Here is a 19,945-nt window from a genome sequence, read left to right as displayed (position 1 = left end):
GACACTTCACCTCTGGGTGTATTTATGTAAGCAGTTATTATAAGAGCTTTATTTTCTTCTGAACCAGCGATTCGTGTATTTTGACCAGTGCTCCAACCTGGCACAGACATTCCTCTGTTGCTTATCTTACACAAACTTGATTTTGCTGAACACGGGGTGACTGCAAACACTTCCTGCAGAAAGAAGGATCTTAATCCAACACAACCACAACATACTCGCTGCTCTTAGCACACACTAACCGACTGGCACATTGAAGTGCTTTTAGAATGGGTACTTTTTACAGATATTAGCACTGTTTACAAACCTTGTGCATTTAATGATGAACGAATTGTCATTTCCCCTCTCCACACTGTGTGCCTCCTGCTCTGGGCCCCTACAGTATTATTGCAGGCAGGACTGGTAGTCTTATTAAGATTGCCTGACACTTCCCATTAGAGGATGCCGTCTTCAGTTCCTTAAGACTTCAGCCAGATCTCAACCACTCTGTTTGGATTTAAGTGTGCCAATTCTGTTTCTGCCAAAATGGTTCTCCAGTTTCCCGAAAAAGGTTTAGCAAAAATACTTCGTTTTGAACCTGTTACAAATTGCTGGCAAACATTTCAAAGAACCGTGCTAGTGGCCTGTGCACTGGAAGCGAGAGCAGCTCCTGCTCAAGGCTATTTCCCTTTTGTTGGCTGCCTTGAAATCTACTGCCTGCATGCTAAGGCTGGTGAGAAAGCAGCAGTTTCCCTAAGTGATTAGGACCCAAAGCTGAGAAGGGGGTAAGGAGGTGAGGATGCGGTAGATTGGTGGCCAAAGACAGTGGGAGAGCCTGGAAGAGGAAGGCTGCTTCAGCAAAGGCTGGGATGACTGTGTTCAAGAGAAGAGCATCACTGGAGGGAACAGGGCAGAGGAGTACCTGTGCTGATGGTACAAACACAGCTCCAGATGCCTGAGTCCCACAGATCCTCTGATCAGCAAACAGTGCACTGGCAAAGTGCCCTGTCCCCCTTCAACTCCTAAGAGTGAGAATACTCCACTCAATCTGAGCGGCAGGACACTGAGGGTGTTGTCAGGCCCATTCCTATGCATTTCCAATGTTTTCACTGTTGCAGTGGCCCATGAGAAAATCCAGGTTGTCTTTTCAATTGGTTTTTAAAATCAAGTTTTACGCAGCACAGTCATGGTTGCAACAATCTTTAAAGTTTGGATCACATTATTTTTTCCAGGCTCTTTCCTTCATTTAGGAGTTACTCGTTTGACCCATTTGGTTTATCCAAATGGATCCATACCTTACTTGCCACAAATTATTCCAGCCTCATTCAGACACAAACAGCAGCTTCAGAGGAGTTTCCTCTAGCAGTGACTACTACATCTGCATGCTCCACAGAAACAGCTCTTCCCCACAAGCCCCAACCTAGGCTCCTCTCAGAAAGGGAAGCAAGCACACAGTGTGACAAGCTCACATCATCAAGTGACTTGCTCAGAATTCTGCTGAAGCTCTGTGGCAAAACCAGCCTCTGTAGATAAAATCCTTCTGTCCTTCCTGCCAGATTTCCCCTTCTCCTCCTGCCGTTCCCCACATCCTCTCACATCTGCAGTAAATGAGGTCAAGATCCAAGATCCGACAGACAACCGTTTCCTTCCTCATACAGCCCTGAATCAACTCAGAGCTGGTCTGACCTCTGCATTCAAAAGGGAAAAGGGGAAAAAGAGGATATAATGTAATTAAAACCTGCAAGATCCAAGCAAACAAGGGGAGGGGAGTTCTATCTGAAGCTGCACACGTGGCCTTCAGTTGAGTGCAGGCTTTTGAGGGCTTGATTTGCAACTCCTGCATGTGGTTAAATAATGTGCATGCAATATGCTATGACTGCTCTGCTGGTAATAAAAGCAATAAATAAGCAAGTTTGAGGCACCACCAGGTAAAATTTTCCACTATATCCACTGTGTTTAAGACTTTTCTGTAAGGTCAGCATTCTGCAAACCTTGCCCTGTGTGAAGGCAGCTCAATGAGGCCCCATTTCTGAAAGCTATCAGGAAATCCAACTTCCATTCCCTTCCAAACCAGCCCCTGCAAGATGCCTGAAAGTAGTTGCCCCTGTTCTGAACGTTTCCCTTGCAGAAGTGCTGTACACAGAAACAGAGGGGTTGATCCTGCTCCCAGGATACTGCACAGGGATTTTCACATCCTTGAAAAGCATGAAATCCACAGCCCTTTTAAATGCCTGATTTTCTTGTAGGATGCTGCTTTTCTCCCAAAGATAGGCAAAGTTGGCATTCAGTGGGGACAGAAAAGCTGTAAGAAAGAACATTCAGACAGGTATTTAATTTTGATTTACATTTGGCTTAGAAGCACGTTTCACTTCAAGATGCTGCTATTCTCTGGTGCATTGGAGCTTCGTGACATCCTTTGGCATACCTGTGTATATTTTTGTTAATTGGCAATTCACGTATATTACAGTTGTTCAAAAAGTACAATTCTTCTTTCTTTTGTTAAAGGGAAGGTTCCAGAGAAGCATCAGAATTTTTAACCTGTTCTGAAGGAGACAAGATCCATTTTACTTTCCTTGGACAATTATGTACCCAGCTTTCATAAACCAGTCTCAAACAGTAGATTTTAGATAGAGACTCTGCTTTAGATAACAGGCTCATATGACATCCATAAATGTACCCTCACGTGGAATCCCACTCAAAACAAAGACAACGCTTGTTCTCAAGATGGGTTCATGCTACAGCCAATGTGCTCTGCAAGGCTCCAGCCCAAGTAAGCTCGTCTCACATTGTTCTGTTTATTCGGGTAATGAACACCCAGGACAGCACACTCTCAGTGAGTAAACAGGTCTTGCAGAAAGCCATCATGTAATCCTGAAAGCATATGCCACCCGTGACTCATGTATCTCTTACCCAGTTCTGGTACCCAAGCCCTTCTTGCTTGGGTGTGTTATCAAAACATAGCCAAGCAAGATTTCAAATGGCATGGAAAAGCCACGTGAAACAGGTACATTTCCTCTAACTCCCAATTGGTAGCTAATGGCAAGGCTGAGAGACAGACAACAGATGCTATCAGCTGCTGTCTGAATATATCCCTTAAGAAAAAGGGGTCACTGGGCAGAGATACAGGAACTTGCAAATCTCTTCTCTTTCGATCTGTTCTGCACACACAGACCTGAACTGTGTGCTGCAGTTTGTGTTCTTGCTTTCTTACATTTTTTTGCTCACTAAAGCAAAGGACACTCCTTTTGTGACAAAACTACAGCAATGCTTTATAGAGGGAGACCTGCAGGAAGGTGAAGGTAAACCATGTCACCAGAAAAAGCAACACACACCGAAATCTTTATGTTTCTATCTTATAAAAACGGTAGCAGTGAAAGAGAGTGGTGATGGGACCTTTCCTGAAGAAATCCTGGAATCCTAATATTCTTTTTCCTTCTTGGGACCTCCTCTGCAAACCATCCATAGCCCAGAACTGTGATTCCGAGCACACTGCATGACCCTGTGCAGATTCTGCACTATGTACCAGATGAAATAGAAATGCCACAAGACACCAAAGTCAAACCTCCTTCCGTCTCCTGAGCAGTGCATTTACTGTGCTGCCTTCAGAAGGCATCTCAGCAAAACGGATCAGGGAAACTTGACTGCTATTTGAGGCTGCTCTTCCTTTCAAGCTCTTTCCCCCAGTTCACAAGTAACAGAGATTTTACTTCAGTTATCACACTCATTTTGGCTCTCCACTGCCAATCAATCATAAAAATATGACCAATAAACCAAGTCGATACATATTAAAAAATCAATATATTCAAAATAAAAATAGATATGAGTGTAACCTTGAGGCCAACACGAACTGGCAAATCAATTCACTGCATATGGGAGCTTTTAAATACACACATCATCTGCATTTTATAAATATGCACTGAGGACCCTGTTCACTGAGAATTATCATTAAGAAGAGTGCAAGCCAACAGCAGCCTTACTGACAGTAACCATATGTTTAATACAGGATTTCTCTTCCAGTAACCATAGCTGCAAATTTCAAAATGAGTTGACAATCCAGACACACCAAATAACTTTCCAACAAAGTTTGGCACTTAAATGTTTCTTTAACAGAGACCCTTCTACTCCCTTCAATACAGTACATTTCGCAGTAGTCTCTGACTGTCCTGAACAAAGCCCTCTGCAGCAGCTCCTGGTACGGCAGTCAGACAACCAGCTCAATGCCACTCTGATGTAAATCAATGTGTTTTCCTACTTTACATATCACTGGTATGGAACACCGCTATTTTGGGTTTATTTGGGAGGGGGCAAAGTGCCAATGTCATAGAATCATAGAACAGTTAGGGTTGGAAAGCACCTTAAGCTCACAATTCCTTATGAACTAGTTCCAACCCCCCTGCCATGGGCAGGGACACCTCACACTAAACCATATCACCCAAGGCTTCATCCACTGCCAGAGATGGAGCATTCACAACCTCCCTGGGCAACCCATTCCAGTACCTCACCACCCTAACAGTAAAGAATTTCTACCTTATATCCAGTCTAAACCTCTGCTGTTTAAGTTTCAACCCGTTACCTCTTGTCCTATCACTACAGTCCCTAATGAAGAGTCCCTACATCAGATGTGATGAAGCATTCTGATAATGAAGATGTATGTCTCTACCTCTGACACCTGCAGTCTCTACAATACTTAACTGAACATAACACTGCTTTACTAAAAGCTTATTCCCACAGAAGTAGATTAAGTGTTCTGGTTTCCTTTTTACAATGGTGGTCATCCCATTCTCCATACAGGGTATCTGTCAGACAGCATAGGCCCTATAGGCATTTTGTTGTCCAAGGCTTTTGAGAGGATTTGGGAGGGAGGACAGGACATGACATGACACAGTCCTTGGTGTTATTGCCCTCTTATTCACCTTGTCACCTGCAGGCAAAAACACTGCAGGCCTCATTGCTCCTGTAGAACCCCCACTGTGTGCCCCTGCTGAATACAGGATCAGGTCTTCGGGAGGTGGCCATGCAGAAAAAGGTGTATCTGTGCCCAAATGGAAGGAGAAACACCAGAGTTGGAAAGCAGTGCAAGCTGAGGGCAGCAACAATTCATAGGCTTGGAAAATTATGTGGGCTTTACCTTTTACACTCCTGTTAACTCTGATTTTCATGAAGTAGGTGGTGTTGCTACAGCAACTGTCGTATCACATCATTTCTGCTGTCTCTGTCACAGAGATCATCTTATTTTATCTTAAACTCAGATATGCAGTTTTTCTTCTTCTGTTCTAAAGCCCTCTATATTTTGGACATAAAAATGACACAAAATAGAGCAAAACTGTAGCAGAACATGTTTATTAGTTCTCCCATTACAAATGCAGGAGGAATAAAGGAAATGGTATTGACCAGATCTGTGGGGCTCCAGTGTCAGAAATAAATTAAGAGCTAGTTTCCTGATTAAGATGCTTTGTGCCACCTTTAATGTGTTCTGCACTTCACCAGAAGTAACTCATCTATTCACAGGTGAAACCAATCTTTGCTTCCTCATGCCCAGGCCACTTATGTGCATACCTTCCACCCAATTCACACCCAGTTTAGATGCTGTTGCCCATCCACCACAAACAACATGCTGTTCAACCCGTGCACCTCACCCCATCAACCTGCAGCCTGGAAGAAGCATCTACTGAAGTCTCAACCCATCTTTACCTGTTTCAAGGCTCGCTCTAGCTGCTATGGATGGGGAGGCCACCCAGCTTTGCAGATTCCTTGCTCAGTTAACCTGAGAACTTGCTCTACCTCCTTTGGCTCCATCTTGATGCCTGGATAAGGTCCTTGAGGACTCAATGCACAAGCAAAACTCAATAAAATACTGATGACAGAAAGGCTCTATTAAATTTTGGTTATTAACAGGCATTCCAACTCGTGCACACACAGATCTTCCTTTATAAAAGCAAACAAACCAATGTGGAACAGTAGTAAATATTCAGTTACACCTTCAGGCTACTCATGAAACAAAAGAAAGCCTTATCTATAGTCAAAGGATATTGCAGAGACAACTCAGCTGCTAGCACAGCTCAGACCACCACGTCATGCTCTGCAACAGCCTCAACCTAAGCTGGTGAGTATCTGTACCTACTTCTTCATAAGCATTCCCAGTCACTTTCAAAACAATCAATGCAGGCACCAAATTACACTTCACTTCTGCCAAGCCAGGTCCTGGGCTGATGGAAACCTGCCTGTGTGGATCTAACCTGTGGGCAAGACCTTGTGTTCCTGGTTAAAGGCTATGTACACAATTGAGATACCAAATGGCCTTTCAGCCCTTTTCAATTACTTTGCAAGTTCCATTCAGTGTCCCAGTACTTGACAGTTACTTTTTAGCTGAGTTTCCTAGAGAAATGAGGTTTGTGCAATCGTGCTGTGCACATGCCTGTCTGCCTCCTCCCAACAGCTTCTGAAACTGCTGGCCCATTTCAAACCACTTTGGCAGAGAGGTATGCACATGTATTACTAACAAGCTTTGTGAAAGCCACGTAAATGAAAGGAGCTGGTAACTCCCTGGTGGAAGGAAGGCTGCAAGAGCCTCCTCACCCATCACAGGACCCACAGAGGCTCTGCTGCTCATGGAACAGATTCCTTGGGCAGGTAGTGGGAAGGAGAAAAGTATTCACCATGTTACTATTTGTTAGAGCAGTCAGGAAAGTCATTTAATGCTCTTGTTCTCTACTGGAACTGAGAATGTCTTTGCACGTTATCTCACCCACCCATTTACTATTTCCAGTAATCACAAGCAAAATCATTTGTTTGACAACTGCACTGTCACTTTGCCATCTCTGCAAATTCCACACAGACACATCTGGTATTGATAGCCATGAAAGCAGTCATGCACATGTCCTGTCTTAAAAATCAATGCAGAAGGCAGTCAGATGTGGACAACCCAGCTGTCTGCTATCAGCTGAGCGTTTATTTATTCTTATAATATGTAGAGGAAATCAGAGCTCTACTTGAAAGCGCTTTTTCATGTCCTCCACAGCACTTGTTACACAAGCAATTGAAGTCTTCCAAGCAAGACACAGTAGGAGTGTTTAGGAATCAACAAATTTGCTCTGGCAGCAATGAAACGTTCATTACTGGAGTGGGGAGGGGGCTCATTGGAGGGGGGAATTTATTTCTTTAAGATATTGTTAAAATGCAAGACCAAAAGCTAGGTGAGGGGCATGAGACAGGGCTTAGAGCCAAGGATCAGTGCTCTATGTTTCTGCTGGAAATGGCATGTCTCTGCCCACTTGAGGGATGCAAATACTGATCTATGTGTAAGATCAGAGGTCCCTTCTAACACTCTTCTGCTTACTCTCACTGCTGTCATTCCACTGTTATGAACATCTGCAGTTACTGAAGCCTGGGGAAGAATGGGTTAAACTTAGCAAAGAAAAAAACAGAGAAACACCTTTCCTCTTTCTGCTTAACTGGATAATTGGGTAGCAGAAACCTGCTTGATGAGTTTCAGCAGCTCCTAGAGATCAGGCAAGGCTGTTTCTGAGAGCAGCTGAAGCTGCCAACTATACAAACATCTTTAAGTCAACCAACAGGGTACCCCTCGCTAAGGTTGTGGTTTTGACAACTAAACTTCTAGAAGGCAACGAGGCAGTTTGTATAGTGAAGATCCATCCAAACCCAGTAACAGCAGTGAACGGAGTTATTTTAGGCAGAGTATTTTATGGCTGCTATACACATAAAACTGTCTTATGGTCAGAATAAACATGATTTAAAAACATGTTTAAGTGAATGAAGAAAGACTAAATAATTCTCACTTCAATGGAGAGAGTGTAACAGTGAGATTCAAATGAATAAATAACAGGTCCTGTCCTAGTAATTCAAGGGGCTAAGAAAATTCTAGTCCTTAAGGTCCAAGTGACAAATCAAACGGCTTCACTGGATCCGTATAATCCTCTAAGCTTATTACTTGATACCATTTACCTATAATGCAAATATTTTACTCAAGTAATTAGTGATTCTGAGTCCAGTTAGCTAAAAAGAAATACAGAGGGTTGATGAACTTCACATAAGGATTATCTTGTCCTATAGATGTCTGAAAGCACAAGAGTTTAATTAAAAAACCCAAACTAGTAAAATCTTGCTGTAAGTTCAACCCAGTCACAACTGTATGATCAGCAAAGCAGCACCTATAGCCATGAGTATAAAACACTGCAGATTTACTTAGCACTGTCCATATTATTATCTTAATTTCTATCCATTCCCCTTGATGATTCCCAGCTACACAGCAAGTGATAAATGGACATTTATACACATCGAGATTTAACGCTAAGAACCAAGTTCTCCCTTCCTGAAGCACTCAGCCAACACCAGCCGAGGCTCTCACCACGGGGCTCTTTCTCTCAGGTTCTGTTCTCTCTGAGGACTGAAGAAAGACCAAGAGAAGGCAACTCTAAACCCTAAAGAACAACGTACAGACCTGGGGAAAAGTCTGCAGCTTTTGCCAGCATTTATCTGCTCAGACACAGCTCCAAGTGTCTGATAAAGTTACTGTGAAAACACAATTCCAAGCTCGGTACCGTCCATATAAAACAAACCAACCAACCACCCTCACTCCTATTTCAAGACAGATGCCCCTTTATAAAGTAACAGGCACCGCTCCTGAACACTACTGCTTGTTTCGTACCCCCTCCCCAAGTGTTATGTCTTTCTGTACTATTTTTTCACACACGGGTGCCCTCAGAGATGTTTGGGTTTCGAACCAGAGCCAACTTTCCAAAACACGCTGTATTTTGAAAAGCCCGTTTTCATTTCACAGAGAAATAAATGAGTTTGCATCATAAACCCTTTATGCCCCCGAACCCAAAGCCTCCCATACAGTTAAAAATCAAATCCAGCTTTATTTTCCTGCATGAGTCAGGCTGCATGCAAACAGCTTCAGAGGAAGGCAAGGCTTGGGGTGGAGAATAGAACAGAAGAAATCCAGAGAGGGATACTTGTTCTCCGAACAGCACACTCCTATTTTCCCAAGGCATTTGCTAATATTTTGGAACTAGAGGAAAGCCACCCCCTTCCCCCAAAAGAAGTTTTAAATATGATAAAGACACACAAGGACACACTTTATTATTTTAACAATTATTGCTATTTTCAGAGCTCCAGCACAGCTACTTCCTTCCATAATTGGCCTTCAATCAAACCCTAGTGAAGCTTTTGATCTTGGAAAGAGTAACAACACAGCTCTGTTATCAGCACATAGGGGGCAAAGAGTAGGACATCCACAATTTTTCAATAGAAGAAAGTTAATTGCTTTGACTTATATTTATCAAAGGTCACGGCTAGAAGTGCTGTGTGCACATACGTAACGGTGCACAATGAGAAATCTTGTGCAGACTGGCCAGAGTAAATGTTGGGATTATACTATCTGTGTGCATTAACCAAAAAAAGAGAGCAGAAGAAAAAAAGCAGCAAAACAATGCTAGATTACTATCCAAATATACCCCAGTGGATGTCCTGCCAAACAGCAAATATGTGGCTGTAAGCTCCAAACTGAAATAAAAGCTTGGCCAGAAGCCCAGAGCTTCACTGTATTTTGCTCAGCTAGCCATAATCTGGCAGAACAGAGTGAACACATTCTCAGCCACGTGATAGAGAAGCCCGTCGGGCCAAGCTGATTTCCTTGTGTTGGTTAAATGTGATCTTCAGACTGTGCACATCAGCGGCTTTGGGAAAACGTGAGAAAGTGGGAAACAAGCAGCCAGGGGCTAGAAACTGAAGGGCAGCAAAACAAGAAATCACTTAAGGAGTTTACTTAAATGCTAGTGCTGCCAGTGCTGTATTTTAACTTGGTGTTAACCGGGCTCGTAGGGCTTAGCACATGCAGTGAGGGTGCTGAGCATCAGATATTCACCTGGATTTTGATAGGAGATGAGGATGCAGACCCTGAGAGGACCTGCCTTGGAAAAGGCACTATAAAATCTTCATCATATAGGATTGTGAAAGCTTCCCATCACTAGCTCAAAAATACAAAACATTATGACTTTAAATTCCATACTTAGGAGAACCAGAGGTACTTCAGCCTCTAGGGATATGGCCCAGTACAGGAAAGGTAGGAATCTGATGGTGCTATATAACCCCTATGGTTCAGATTTTGCTGACGCTACTTAAATGGCCCCCATATAGTAGTGCCAAACACAGTAGTGTTGATGAAGTGAGACAGAATTTGGCTGAAGGGTTCAAGCCAAAAACCATGGAGAATATAATGGGATAAAAGCTACCCTGATGGTAAGGTATTATATTTTGATAGCAGTGATAATAATGTTTTTAAACAACCGACTTAAGAAGAGACAAACAGCATCCTCAGCCAGTGTCACAGGTGCACATGATGCGTGAGAGCACGTTGCACGTGGAAGCAGAAACTAAAGCCTCCAAACGCAAGACCTCAGAAGTACATCCCTGCTATAGATAAGAGCTACTCAGCTGAAACAGTCATGAGGATGCTGAAGAAAAGTGAGATTTATTTACTTTCCAACAGAAATAAATTGATAACCCAGACATGTGCAGCAGCTGGTGAAATCAGACACACTCGAGTTGATAATTACACCTCCAGTTCTTCTATTTGGCTAAAGATTTATTCGCACGTGTTCAGAATAGCTTCCAGACAGAGACTACCACGATTTTCAATGATGACTTCGACCACACCACACCAAGAAAACTGAGCAGATACAAGAGAGTTTGGATAAGTGCTCCTTAAACCTGGCAATGAGTCCAGTCCAGCAGAAAGATGAGGCTTTCTGAGAGCAGCCATGTGATTACGGATGCACAAACAGGAGGTCCCTAAGTCTAGGCAATGCCCTGAGATTTGAAGTGCTGAGACACAAACAGCTCAGGTGTTTCAAGCAGACACCCAGACCACAGCTGTCCAACATTTATAACTGAAAGCCTGTGGATTAAACTCAAAGCATAGATATACAGGTTAATTTGAAACATGCTGCACTCCTAATTCTTTCATTGCAGTACACAGCAGTGATGCAGATCAAACTCCTGCTCCATTTTACTTGGTTTGTGTTGCTCTCAAACAATGGCTCAATTACCATTCCCTACTAGGAAAACCTACAGCTGATGAGCAAACCACATTGTTTTTGCTTATGTGAATTAGAGTAAGACACTGTAAGAACATACAGCTAAGGAACATGGCACTCTCTTGATACCCAACTTATTTAACCTTATCTGCTATTTATGCTCTTCCCAGAGAAATAATTTTCACTACAGGCAGAAGAATCAATTCCTTGTTTTTCAGCTGATACAGAGGGCAGGTCACTGGACAGTTGGAGACCATACTACGGTCATGTAGTATGACTAACTGCTTAGGTTAGTGACTAACCTAACCCTGTGACTAACCTGCTTAGGTATCTGTGATCCCCAGAGAAGTCTGGGAATCAAAAGAGGGAATTAACCAATGGTGCCCTAAGGTATTCATAGTTTCATGCCAACTCTGCACACTCTTTATTAGTCCTCAGAGCAGTGATCACCCAGCTCAACAGGGCTCCAATTCTGGCCACCTTTCTGCAGCTGACAAGTTGCAGTTACTCATTACTGCACCCCATGCTTTGCAGTAAGCAAAGAGAATCAGGCTACTCCATGGGGCTAGCCTGGCATATAAAATGGATCCACCAAATTAAATTATCTCAGGATGTATGTACCACCAACTGAACAAACACATACTGCTGTGAAAATTTTACTTTGACATCGATATGCTCCTGCAGTGTACTTCAAACAACAGTGAGCTCAGCACTTGCAGTTAGTTCAGATCTGTATCTGATTTTTTACTCTTCCAAAGTCAATGTCTTAGTTTAAAAAAGCAGAGGAAATAAATCAAAAATTGCAACATTTCCCAGTAGACTTTCTCCAATTTAATCCTGAGAAAGTAGGAAGAAACTTGAGTGTCTTCATATATCAGTTCCTTATTTTGTTTCTTAAAAGACACTTCATATAGTGTACACCACTGCCAGATCAAATGGGCTTTCAGGCATCAGGTAAACCTCACCTTATCACAAAGTATTCCAATGTCTTGATGCTGTGCTGGAAACAGAACATAGGAAGGTAGAGAGGTTCTGATAGATTTGTATTATGTATTTATGTTGAGGGGTAGAGGGAATGGGACGCGAAGGGAGCAGGGGAGTCCACCCAGCAGCACTGCATTATACTGTGAGCATGTTGTGTCATTACAGCTTTATCCCGACACACCCGTATTTTACAGCACACAATGTACTGTACAATTCACAATGCCAAGAAACTCAACATATCTAATCTGGCAGAAAAACAAAGTCATATCAGGTTAATCCAATTCTTAAATTGCACAACTTTGAAAAGCCAATAGGAAAACAAATCTTCCCCCTACTTGTGCTCCCCCTTGTCCTCCTCCCAACACGCATACCCTGCCACGACCTACTTTTCCTCTTTGAGCCCTCAACATTTTTAGCCCATTCTTGCTCTCCCCTGCTTCCCATTCACTTCTAACCCACCTCCACCCCACACCGCAGGGGCAGAACGGAAATTTGCACTGATTAGAGCAAGCCATGAAAGGCAGCTTTGAGCACAGAGCCCCGGCCGAAACGGGCTGTGAAGGATGAATGGCAAGACGCATACACAAGGTCACTTGGACATCTGCCCACCTGTGATACTGCAATGACTGTGATAACAGCCCTCAAATTTGAAGCTGGCTGACTACAAGGGAGCCTCAAACTTGCTGAAAAAGAGGAGACCCATAGAGCAAGGTTGTGTAAAAGTTCAGAAAACTTTTAGGTAAAAGAACTGTGCTTGACTTTGGAGAGGATCAAGAGTGCTCCATTGCCTGGGCTGAGTGTTTTCAAGAGCATGCCCTACAAATCTCATAGCTGGTTTTCGAGCTTTATAAATGAAACCCTGGAGTCTCACATAATCACAGGACCCCAGGAGCTGAGAGCACTTCAAAGGAAGAATGGTGGAAAAAAGTCTGTGACATCCCCCCCAACACACACTAAACCAATTAAACCTAGTTTCTTTCATATACATTTCTCAAAGTGAATTGACATCTCATGGTGTCTAAATGGGTGTCAGCTTTCCCAAAAGCTTTTCACACAGATCAGGCATTTTAAAGGTCTTATGTAAATTTTCTCATGTAGAAAATGCACATTTACATTACAGCTCTCCCTGCTCTGTAACAGATTCCCACCCTATCCACTCATCTACTTTCATGAATTTTTAGGAATGTGATTATTCTTTCAGGATCACAACTTCCTTGACACAGTTGGTTAACATCAGCCAAATACACTCAAAAATCAGGATCAAGAGGCCGCGCATACCTAGCATGGCTGGATCCAGTTTGCTTTCATAGCAAATCAGGCAAAAAAAATACCCCAATGCTCACCTACTACAGCAAGGGACAGAGCTGCAAGAGTTACATACACAGCACGGCCAAATGCCCCGCGCTGCAACAAGGGGCCGCAGCTGTGGGGATTACAGACGTCAGTAACATCTATATTTCCACTCTGCAGCACAAAGAAAGAGGGAACAGTGGTATGTCTGATTGCTGCAGGGGCCTTCAAAATAAGTCGGTTTAACCCTCTTTGTTTTGATGAGGAACAGGATTTGGGTTTGAGCGCTTAGTTCCTACTTACGAAGCATTAGAATGTGAGCATACAGCTGGTTTTTAAGCAGACTTCTTGATGGAACACGACTCATTTCAAATGCTGAAACGGTGAGTTTGTGAAAAGGACTAAATTGTTTTAAGTCACCTCCTCCATTTCAATGCAGCCCTCTCGCTTCGAGCCTGTGCTTTGTATCTTGCAGCCTTGAGTAATGCACTCTTCTACGAGAAGGTTTAGTGCTGTAATTTCAGTATTCTCGCTGTGCTAAAAATATTGATTGCTCCATCAAGCAGAGTGCTGCAGGAGTATTTTGTGTTCACAAGTTTCACATTAGTTTTCCTTCGGTTTTTCAAAATGCAATCTACAGTTTTCTTCCTCACCTCCTTAGAATCTCAAGTTATAAGCAGTTACTGGTAGGCCTGCATTTAATTTCTGGTTCGAGTGCTGTATCGTGATTGCCGAGTTATCAGGTCGCCTCAAATAAAGCAATGTCCACACACAAGAATTAAGTTAGTGGGGAGCTTTGCAAGACTTTAAAATTTAGGATGCAGTCATTGCCACACTAATGGACCTTGCTATGGATGGAGAACCCCGTTCATTAATTTGTTTATTAAATTGAGGACTACCAACCAGTTCTGTAGTGAATTACTTAATCTTTGACCTATTGTCCACAGCCATGTTCCAGAACACAGAATTTATAGCAAGCTGAGCTCCCTAAGGCTAATTGGAAAAGAATGCTTTTTCTTGTTTTAAGCCGTTCTCCATCCTCAACAAATCTGCCAAACTAAGTATTTTTGCCTCTCTGCTTACACACCTACATATCTAAGGATGGTATTTTGTCACAGATGAGTTACCGCTGTAGTTCATTCTAGCTTCTACTTGTAGTAAATCCATGCGAATACATCAATCTGTGGTTGCTGTCAAGTTTTGGTTCAGTGATAATCTCAATTTCTATTCCAGTAACAAGGACCTCAGCTCTCTAGGACCCTAATACAACTGGAATTTTTTATTTCCTCCTACAAACGGCCATACACCAAAACACAAGCAAAGAGCTTCAAGATGCTCAATGCCTGTTTTCATTAAATGGCAAATAACATGAACAAGAGAATAATACCAGTAAGATGAAGAGCTAAAGTCATTTCCCCTCAAAGTTGAGTGGAGAACCCTGCAGCAAAAGCACACCACATCAGAGAAGCTAAGCAATGGCGCTGGATAGTGTGCAATGAAAATCTGGGCCAAATTTAGCCCTGGCAGGATTTAGCTCAGAAAATGGGACTGGGCAGCCTACCCGTACAACAGTTTCAAGCGTGGCAGGACTGCGAGAGGTTGAACAATAACTTGTATTTGTTTAAAAGTTGATGGATAGCACCTCAGTTATGCAAAGCTGAAGTGCTATGAAAAGCCCTAGGAGAAAAGAGAAAGAAAAAAGACAAAAAATAAACACTGTTGCAACACGTGCTGCCGTACCTACCTGTGTTAGCTCTTCTCATGTGAGCTCTTAAGCTCTCAGGACCAAATTCAGCTTTGTGAGAAACAGACAGCTTCTCCAATGCCATTTGTTCATACATACATATATATATAAAAAAAAAGTGATAAAAGCTACAAAATGTTTGTCACGTATTTGTTTTGACACTGCCGAGAATTTTATATTCATTTTCTATACTAGCTCATCATGTATAACTTACTCCATTTAATGGAGTAGAGTTGAGGTTTAAGTAAATGGGTTTCTTTTTCAGAGCTTTCATTATCTACTTAATGCAGAAGAGCTCAAACCACAGGGTTTTTTGTATATAACTTTGTTGAAACAGCTTTTCTGATCATCACAATCTTCTGCGGGATTCAGACAAAATAGTGAAAAAAAAACGTTTTATTCGTTATGAAAGTAAGACTTCAAAAAAAGAAACTTGAGATCATGTTTGTGCAATATAAATACTAAATAGCTTCACAGTGTACTGCCAGTCAACTGAGCTTCTGATTTCATAACGCTCTCAAGTCCTCTTTACCAATGATGACTACGTCTTTCCATCCTGAGCAAACTCCACTGGCACTCCAAGAGCTGTAACCCCCCCTTGAAAAAGGAAATCCAGAAAGATGAATGACAAGAGAGTGAATGGTGACATTTTACTGCTCCACCTAAGAGTTGACAGAAAGCAGCCAACAAGCTGCTCACCTGCTGAGCAATACTGAAATAAGTAAGACCACATGAGGAGTAAAGTACCCATTGCCAAGATTAATTGGGCAGAATCTTGCCACTGCTAACTCCCACAATTGCTAATCCTCCACCGTATAAACATGTAGAGATTGAACAATTTAATGTGCTTCCTAGGAGCTTCATCTAATCAGATAATGCCAGTGTCTTCACTGTATATATCTCCTGATGACGTCTTCTCTCTTAACTACAACATATTGTTTTATCAAAGACCTCAGGGCATACTTGCTTCTTAAAAAAAACATAATAAATCAGATTACTGCACTAGAGCATCATTCAATCAAACACTCTCCAATACACTTTGAGATAGGAAGCAAAGCTCTGAGAAAAAACACTGCACTCTCTAGGTAAGTACAACAAGTTTGGCACTCAAACATCCTTGAAATGTCTTTCTAAGGTGACAAAACCCCTACTTGTTCCCTCTGTATATTCACTTCCTAACATTGGATAGCCCTTACTTGCCTAAGTAGCTCTGTCTGTGGGGAAAGCACCATTCCCCATGAGAACTGAAGGTATATTTTGAAAGCACAGCAGAAAACGCAAGATGTTTCATGCTATTTACTGTTTGAACTAACTTCAAGCGTTTTCACACAGTCAAGCAATTCTTTAACCAATAATCAACATTTAACAGTGAATATTAAAATTAGATCTCTTGAAGGAGACATAGTGTTCTTGCTTCTAGCATTAACTTGCTTGTGCATTCAGCACTTTTTTCCCCGTTGTCATGTGACGGGCTATTTTTAATATTTGCCTGAATATATTTCGCATCTTCCTTTGATCCAGAAAGCAGCTTTGTGAGGTTTGTCTGCGTACTGCACTTCCCTTGCCATGGCAGTCCAGAGCGAAGCGTTTCCATTTCACTGTGATTCGGCATCGGCTGGTAATGGCAGGAGCACACAGCCCTGCACGCGTGCCTGCAGCTCTCACAACAGCCATGCTGAGCAGGCTGCACAGGGGACTGCCACGTGCCTACAGCACATGGTCATGCAGGCAACAGCCACCCAGAGCCTCACGTGAGAGTCAATGTGAAGAGCAGCTCCCTGTACCAGCCTGCCTGATGGTTTAGCTGGTCATTCCCAGGTTGTCACATGGGAGACCAAAGGTCAGGAAATTCCCAGCTCCTCTTGGCCCTGGAGGTAGAGTCCTTCGACTCTATGACCGGGGGCTCACACTGTGGTTCATGCAACACCTAGCAACTACTTGTAAACAATGATGAAAGCATAGGAGAGGATTCCATAGAACCTGGCTGCTGGGAATGCTGCCCTTCACACTACAAAGGCTGTGCTGGAGGAGGAGAGGGAGGAGGAGGGAGGTCACGTTAAGAAACACAAGGGAAGGAAGACTGCAATAAAGGGAGTGTTGCACACACACCCTTTTGTGGGCTGCCCCCTTCACCAAGTCATCCCCAGCACACAGCTGAGAGATCTCAACTGACTGACCAGCATCCAACACAGAAGTTTTAAACGTGTCTACACATCACGCAGCGGTCTGCAAGGCTAAAATATATCAAAATACTATTTACTAACAAAGTCGGAACTGTAAAAAAGAAATACATGAGATTGGAACCTTGCAACACCCATTATGCCATGTCCCTCCTCTGCAAAAGTGGCAAAAAATCAGATTTGCTACAAGTACATCCGCTGAAGAGAAATTTATGGAAAAGCAGATGTGTGCTTTATTTTTTGCTATAATGATAAACCAGTGAACCTACCCATTTTTCCATTGACTAGTCCGTCCAAGCCGGAAAAACAGAATTAAGTTAAATTTATAACAAACCTTTTTGTTGACAGGTTTTGGGGTTTGGGTTTTTTTTTACTTTTAAGGAAAAAAAAAAGCAGCAGTGAGGATTTTTCTAATGTTATGTTTACAGCGAGGGTCAGCTCAGCTTTGCTGAGCCTGATGACACTTCTTAGTGAAAACCAATGCAGATTTCCCAGAGAAAACACATATTTGGTCAATGCCATTAGCTTCTAAAGACAGATAAGGCTTGTATTTCAACACACATACACTTAAATCTTCTAATGCCGCTCTTCCATACACCATCTATGTCTGAGATACGCCACGTACACACAAGAGTCACATTTGGTGTTCCATGTGCGTGTGTGCATCCTCCCCCGTACACAGTACATGCAGGTACAGGAGTTTTGACCCACTGCACGTGATACACTGACGCTAAGTACTGCAGAGCCAGCTGAAGTAAGCACATAAGCAGCACAGGATTTGACCCTTCCTTCAGCCAGAGTCCACACACTCAAACAGGCTTCCATTGTAAGACAAAATTCAGAGGATACAACGATTAAATGTTTTTAGGAGAATTACTATCACCTAAGAAAATAAAAAGTAAAAAAAATCTCGGTTTTCCTACAAATAGGACAATCACATGAAATTAATTTTTATTGAAATATTATACTTTATACTATTTGTTCTTGGGTTTTATTACAGTAATACAAATCACAACAGGTATACTGGAACAGTAGCTCACACCAGTTAAAAATAAGAACAAATCTTCACGTGACAGTTTAAAAATAAAGTATTTTTAAAGTCTTAAGATATATTAACCAAAGGGCTCCATTATAATGATTTTAACATCTACCTGCAGACTAACTTTCATATTGCAAAGCAGCACATTGGCACTTTCACAACCACCTTAAATACTCATTTTGACTTTTGACTTTAACTTTTGACCTTTAAAATATATACTTTCTTATATTAAAACTTGCTCAACTCTAAGATTCTCTTCAAAACAGATTGCCAAAGAAAGATTTTTATACAACAGCACAAAGACTTCAACAACCTGATGAAAAACCAGGGTCCTGTTAATTTCCCCCGCGGTGGGTACTACGGCTTAGTACTTACTACAGGGGAAATATTTAAGAAATGGAATGAGCTCCCTTTAAAAAACACGTTTAACAAAAATTTTTTATCATTCTTCAGGCAAGATGGCATGGGGAAAATAGACCTGAAAATTACAAGGTTTTATCTTGCCCTAAGAGACAGAACTGCTTTTACAAGAGGGAAAAAGTGCCCAGTTTCATGGGTCCAGTTGTAACCCTGAGCTGGAAACAGCTCAGGAAAAACTCCAAACAAAAAAGTAAAAATCAATGAGTTGAAAAGTCACAGAGACAGCTGATTACAAACAAATTCTGACAGGTGATCATTAAAAGCCCCGCTTATAACCAGGCTCCTCTGGAATAAAATAGAATGAGGACAGATTATCTGCTAGATAATGTGTGTGCGCATGCAACAGAAAACGGTGTAGCATATATGTGCTAAAGTGGCTCAGGAAAAACAAGGAGTTTTTTTACATCCTGCTCTTGCCAAATACATTTTAACTTTGGAAACCCATATAAGTTATTAGTCAACTGTGGAATGCCTCAACACAAAACAAAGTCAAATCCACATGAAGTAAAAGTAAGTAAACGAAATCCATGACTAAACACACACTTCTGACTCGGGGCCAAGGAGCCTGTTGCCAGGTTTGGGGTGTTTTGGGGGGTGCTTTATTTCTTTTGAATGAGAAAAGAGTATTACAGGCTTGTAAGACTTCTCTATTTCATCCTGCCCCACAACTTTTGTCCTTCTATTTATTTATTTTGCCTCCTTATCAACTGATTCTGACAATGACTTCGCACGCTGAGCATGGCAAATGATCAAGCAGAAGGGAGAGGAGTGGTTTCCTGCTGCCAAGAGCACACTTTGCTCTCGCAAATCTTATGTGAGCAGAAGAGCACAATAATAAGTCACCCTTGGTCTTTAAAAGAAAAAAAAAGAAAGGCAAAGCTCCATGTTTTCCAAACTTCAATGTTGACACTACTCCACTGACCATGATCTCAGCCATGCTGGTGTCAAGCCAGAGCAGTTATTCTGGATTCATACTAGTGGAAGCAATGTCTTTAAAGTTTTAACTTCAAAATAATCGCCCACTCCTATGTTCTCACGTCGAATATTGGCCAAAGGAATATTCTCCTTCTTAGTCTTTCGCCCTGTTCATTTAACACCATGGCATCTCTGCATTACTATTCCATCTGTGGTCTTTTCACATGCGAATAGCTAGGCTACCAATGAAGAAAAGATAGGCGAGTTTCCTTGGAATTCTCACAGCTTCCTTACATAATCTAAACAAAAATCCCTATGGAGCAATTTAGCAATAACTACA

General features: G+C 42.1%; 1 protein-coding gene across 1 annotated transcript in view; it reads right to left on the bottom strand.

The window, feature by feature from the left end:
* HLF (HLF transcription factor, PAR bZIP family member) overlaps positions 1-19,945 on the bottom strand; it is a 32,499-nt gene that overhangs the window by 10,587 nt on the left and 1,967 nt on the right. The window lies entirely within an intron of this gene.

This window comes from Melopsittacus undulatus, chromosome 11 (genome assembly GCF_012275295.1).
Source record: "Melopsittacus undulatus isolate bMelUnd1 chromosome 11, bMelUnd1.mat.Z, whole genome shotgun sequence".
Lineage (NCBI taxonomy): Eukaryota > Metazoa > Chordata > Aves > Psittaciformes > Psittaculidae > Melopsittacus > Melopsittacus undulatus.
Note: the sequence above shows the minus strand (reverse complement) of the source record. Positions and strands in the feature narration are given on the sequence as shown.